Source organism: Ambystoma mexicanum, chromosome 6p (assembly GCF_040938575.1).
Source record: "Ambystoma mexicanum isolate Mex_15411 chromosome 6p, UKY_AmexF1_1, whole genome shotgun sequence".
NCBI lineage: Eukaryota > Metazoa > Chordata > Amphibia > Caudata > Ambystomatidae > Ambystoma > Ambystoma mexicanum.
In genome coordinates, this window is record NC_090935.1 from 609,091,973 (window position 1) to 609,098,463 (window position 6,491).

Here is a 6,491-nt window from a genome sequence, read left to right on the forward strand (position 1 = left end):
AATGCTTAATGTTTAATAACAGCCCTATCTGTTCAAATACTTAATTGACAAAATGTGGCCCATTATCGTATCTCAGCACTTCACACACCCCATCAGTATTCGGCAATATTAGCCCCATAAATAATGTTGCCATACATATAGTCACCTGGAAACGGCATAGGTGTCTATTTATTGGGACAATATATGGGGTAAGTGGGAGCAGGGGATGCGGGGCTGTCCCCTGCTCCCTTTAAAAAAATATGGGGGTTGCAGGGATGTCGTCCGCATGTTCCATGGGGTAATATAGCTGCAAACAAAACAGCACCATCCTTGTATGGCCACATTTTTGCAGGGATATTATCACCCCATCTTGGAAAGACTTCACGTACTAAAAACTTAGTTGCGCAAGTGGCATCAGGGTGTGTACACGGACCTGCTGCAATCCACCTGGGGAAGGGACACACCACCACTATTAGATACCTATATCCACTGCATACCTGCAGCATATCAACATAGTTCATATGTAAATGTTGAAAAGGACCATTTCGTCTAGGAATTACTCCTTTAAATGTTCTCAGTGTTTGCCCCGTGGTAAACGTTGCACATACAATGCAGTTTACTACATAAAATGCAACCTGTTCTAACAAATTTGGAATAAACCAGTCTTCCACAATCGTTGCACCAAGACTTTTCCTAGCTACATGCACAAGGTAATGCAGCTATTCAAGCACAATCTTCAATGCTACTGGCATCACCAGCTTTCCAGTGCTGTCCTGTAACCATATTGCTTCTTGGGGGATAAACAGCACCCACTCTGTTTCCATCATTCCTACTCTTCCTGTGGTGCACTTCCTTGAATCTCCATTAATTGGGTCATTGGTAATTTACTAAACCCTTCTTGCAACACCATAGTTGTGACTACTTCTTCTTTGACATTAGGTGTATCTGCATCTGAAGGTTTCTTCCCGCAAGAAATAAAGTCTGTTTGTTTAGTATGAGTGGCACATTTAACGACCGCTATGGCTACTGAGAGTTGTAGTGCCTTAATAAGTGTGGCCAATAAAGATGTGTGCTGCACTGGAGTGCCATCCGCTTGGCGGTAGCCCCTCCTTTTCCAACATGCTAACCCTGCATGTACAGTTGACATCACATAGGCAGAGTCACTGTACAGCACGGCAATGAGTGCTACCAATTCTGCTGCTTGTGCCAAAAAGTGAGACAGTAGTCTTGCACTTGCTACAACTTCAAACTTGCCTTTTGCTCTATGCCTCACTACAGCTGCGCCAGAATACCTTTCTCCACTAATTTGATACATTTTCGAAGAACCCTCAATAAAGAGAATTTCCCCTCCCAGCAATGCGTTCTCTTTAATACAAGGTATATTGGTGACCTTTGTGTGGAAGAGTAATGATCCGGTCCTGCAAGCTGGTGGGAATGAGGATGCGTGTACCTCTTAGAATCAGTCCCTCCCTTGTAACTGATAGTTCTTGACAAACTGGGAATATCCCTGTGAGGAAGTCCCTGGCTGCTGCTGTGCGATTGTGGACGTTTCAGGGGAATGACTTCCACTCTCCTGCCAGTACTGCATTCTTTACAATGTCACAGCACCTTGGTTTTCACCTTGGGATTCATTGTGCTGACAATTTGGCAAATGTGTTTCGCAGTCTATCTTGATTCCTTTACCTCGCGTAGTGTTGCTGCTTTTGGGTGTCTGGACAGAAAATCTGCTGGGTTGTCTTTCCCCTCTTGATACACCAATATTGTTGAAGGTGTATCTTCAACTGGTGATATCCAGCGTTGAGGTCTAGTTTCAAGAAGAATCAGGACCCTTTGAGGTCTGTCACAATTTTGTCCAAAGTTGGGGTAATGTGCTGTTCTCTTGTAATGGCTGCATTAGACAGTTGCATGTCAATGCAGATTCACACTTTCCCATATTGTTTTCGTTTTTTAGTGGCGACCATGGGGGACACCGATGGGGTTGGGCCTGATACTGGTTCTATGATGCCTGCCTTTTCCAGTTCATGTAACTCCTTGGTGACTAGATCTCGCATGTTGAACTGTGTCCGTCTGTGCCACACTGCTCTGGGTTGCACCAAAGGGTCAATGTGTAACTTGTTAAGTTTACCTTTCAGGCGCTGTATGCCCTGTAGGAGGCTGAGCTGTTTCGTAAGTAGGTTGCTGATGTCTGTGAAGTCAGAGAAGTCACAGATGAATTTGATTAGTCCCAATACCTCTGCTGACTCCCAACTGAGTAAGCACTCAATGCCTGCTTTCACAACGTATACTTTGGATCTGATCTCTTTGACCCATCTGCTCAGCATTGTTCAGAACCGTCCCACAAGAGGTAACAGAGTTTTACAGCCATATCTTTGAACAATAATGTGTCTGTGTGTTTTAGCTCTGACTGAGGCTTCATCTGCTTAAAAGTGTTTCAACTGGCATCACTACGGATGCACCGGTATCGATCGTCATCACGGTTTCCTGACCTTGTATGTGTATGAGGCACTTGGGTCTCCTCTTTTCCTTTGATGTTTTGCTGCTTTGTTCTAAGGCCGAAACTAGGTGAATCTTGCCTTTCTTCTTTGTGCGTCCTGTCTCAACTGCTACTTTTCATTCCCGGATTCATCCGTAGATGAGTTGTCACCAGTCACCACCAGACGTGTGTCCACTTGTTTCTTCTTCTTGGGGTGTGGTTTCGGTGGTTGAGAATGAGCGGTTTCAGATTGAGCACTTTGCCGTGGCTCTGACGATCAACATACACGTGTGTAATGATTGCGGCGACCAAATGCGCCGCACATTGTGCCTTGGGCAGGGCAGTTTCTGTTTCCATGGCACACACCTCCGCACTACCTGCATTCGGTTGGTCCAAGTATCCTTGGTTGCCATCATGTGGCTATGTGGGATTCATTGTGCTCTTCTCTGGCAGCTGGGCGATTGGTAATTTGTGCCGCTGTGGTGGTGGGGCAAGTTGTAGCTTCTGCAGCGTGGTGCCCATCTGAGCTGCTCTGGCATGTGATAGTGCTCTTTGGCATCCATACTCCAGTATTCTTGTTAGGGAAATCCCCTTCTCGCTCAGTACTATCCATCGCAGTTATTCAGAGTTCATGCCATTTATGATTTGTTGGCACCTGATTTCCTTTTCTATGTCCTCGAATTCAGAGGATAACGCCAATCGCCGTAGCCTAGTGTGGTAAGCATTGAGGGTTTCCTCCTCTGTCTGGACCATGGTGCAAAATTGAATGTCTCGTAATCAGGGTTTAGTTGTGGCATAAAATGCACAGTTAGCGCCTCTTTAGCAGAGAGATATACATCTGTGCTATCCCTTATAGCCGAGGAGTTAAAAATGTGCAGCACATCATCTCAGGCATGCATTAGTAGATGAGACCTCATCTTCCTCAGTGTCCTTATTTCCTTACAGTCCATTGCCATTTCAAATGTTTGTATCCAGATCATCCATCTGGGTTCTACCGATGAAGGGTCTGTGTTGGGATCAAATGGTCCCAGTGCTTCTGTGGCACCACCTTGATTGGCAGTGCTGGGACAGGCAAGGTTAGTGATGCTGTTATTCTTGATCGAGTGCCTGATCTGGGCGTTGAGATACCCGTGGCCATGTTTTTGTGTTCATCCCCTGGTATGGTGTGCCTTTCTGCTAGTTGGGGTCACTCCCTCTGACCTGGTAGGTAGCTTTGCGTAGTTCTGTGTGCCAGGGGTGAGTTCCAGTCTTTGGATGATGTGTGCCAGCTTCACCCTGTTTTTTAAGATTCAAAACAGGTCGTTGCACTTGCTTGCATGTGTTCCTGCCATTGAAACGCTGCATGATACACAGGGCCATCTTAACAGTTTTTGGAGCCCGGGGCAAAGATAGAGTTGGGGGGCCCCCCTCCCATAGCCTATTTAACACCTGTCCCCAACCCAAACAACAAACAGAATACATTACGTGTCTGAAGTCAAATTCAACTGAAGTAACACAGCCGGCTCTTTCCTAAAACTACGTTTAATTTACTGAAACTAATAATAGCCCAGGGAGAAAAACAATAGATGCATGCCCCTCTTCTCTCTCTTTAGTCTTGTAACATGAAAGCAACATAACCTACTTCCTTTTAGTGTGCAGAAAATGTAACTATCAGTGAATGGTGATGAATAGAAAGGCAATAGAGGGAACGGATTGAAGCCTGTGGTAATGTTCTGAAATGAGGATATGATTCATGATGTGGTGATTAACTACTTTAAACCCATTATCGTTTTCATGTGAGGGATTTTGTTCCATAGGAATACTGCAAGATGACAAAAGTATGCTACCTAAAAGGTTATCTTATTATAACAAACTAAGGCAGAATTAAGTCTTACAAGGAACAGATATGAAAGACATGAATGGGTTGAACAATAGGAAACAGATCTGAACTATGCAAAGAACTGTGAGTAAACAGAATCCTGGAATAGGTTATGTTGCAGTTATGTTTACAGTTATTTGCATATGTATAGACTTCACTGTAAGTGGAGATATAGAAAATGACATCACAGGGAGTGAACTCATTATTTGTAAAGAGACAATGACCATTAATTTGCATATGTAATGTAATTTGTATAGCGCCTTTCACCATTAGAATTGTCACTATGCGCTGCAGGTTGAATGCCCTCGGGGGGGAACAAGAGGGGAAGGGGACTGGAGTCCAGGTATGGGAAGACATTCAAAGAGGTGCTAGCATGCGTGTGTGCATATTGGCCAGTACAATGATATGAGAGGTGGTCAAGTCCATGCAAGTCACCCGTGTCGAGCTGGCATGTGTATTGGTGATGATAAGTGGTCTAGATATGTGAGAACAGGAGAGAGATTATGGAGGTCATCACAGGTTGGGCGAAATCCCAGTGGTAAATCAGCCAGGATAACACCCAACGCAAATAGCGTTACAGCCGCTCAGTTAGTCGCTAGTGAATCTCCCATTTTTCTGCCCAAACTCGGGATTGGGTGGAGTGGTAATAGCGTTACTGCCACATTTTTACCACTCTGCCCAACTCCTGATGAGGCCCAATGTGTGCAGCTACTCATTGAATTTTTCTCGCAAACGTTAGCTGCATGCTTATGGCAGAGGTGTTGTGCGAAGTGTCTTCAAGTGGTGTATAATGGCTGATGCATGTGGGTCTGCGGCTGTGCCTTGGGCTAGTTTCCCTATGCATGTAGAGAGGTTAGATCTATTTTCTACATTCTAAACAGTGACTCATAATACATGTATTGGCTAAGCATACTTTAGAGGTTAAATTCTACATGCTCCTAGGTTAAGTACGAGGTTACCATCAACATTATTCTAGATTCCACAAATGGGTGTACTCTACGTTCTTTACGATTTAAACCTTGACTAACATTCTTCATTTAACTTAGAATCCGTGCTAGACTCTTCAATTAGCTTAGATTCCATAAAGACTATTCTATGGTCACCTAAATTCAGTAAAAGGCTTAAGTTCCGAAAAAGGTTTGTGAGAACCACGTGCACCAGTGCACTGGATATGTAATAAAGTAGAACATTGGGTTACGTTGAGTAAATAGAGTAAAGAAATGAGAAGTCTTGTCACTTTGGTTTGGTTTTTAGTGCTGGTTTGTTGACACCCTAAAGCCGTCACTTTTTTCGACCCAATAGGTGTATTTATCAAGGCGTAGGTTTGGGGTTCAATAAATGTGGGTTGGATGATGAGCTTGTGCGTGGTGACTCTGCCGAGTAGCAAGCAATCAGGCCAGCGAGGCCTCTGTAACAAGATGAGCGAAGGCCTGACATCTTGCTACTCAGCACAGCCACCTTCCAGGAGCTCTTCCAACCCACATTTATTGAACCCCAAACACACGCCTTGATAAAGACCCCTGTTAGGTCAAAACACGATTTGGCTTTAGTGTGTCAAATTTTCCTTTCTGCATCTCCCCTCACCATAAATGCTAATAAAAGACAAAGCCCCTGTCCCAGTTGATACACTTTCCTCAGTTGTCATGTTGTCTATCACATAATATGATATTTACCATATGTTATATGGCACGTGCACACTGCCCTAAACAAAATATCAGGCTGCCAAGCTACATGTTGTGTGTGTGCGTGCGTCTACGTATACGCATGCAGGTGTGTATGTCCTATTGAGAATGAAAAACAATGCTGAAAATGGTGTGCGGTGCATGTGTGCCTAAAGTTATGTTATGCTCAGCAAATCTAGCGAGAAATTGGTGCTAGGCCTGCCGAGCTGCGCGCGCACGGTTTGTGTGTGTGTGCGTGCGTGCGGATATGCAATCATGCAAGAATGCTACGTTATGCTTTAGCAAAATACACTATAACCCCCACTCAAAATTAAACAACCCCTATATCAACAATATGCAAACAGTTTACTAAATACCATGAACACGTGATCCATGCCTAAAATGTGACACTACATTATTAGAAAGAAGCCCACACTACCACAGGCCCTGCCATTAATTCTGCGGTTATTGCCAAACCACGTGATCACTACTGCCCCTTCAGCTGATTTTTCTCAGGAGA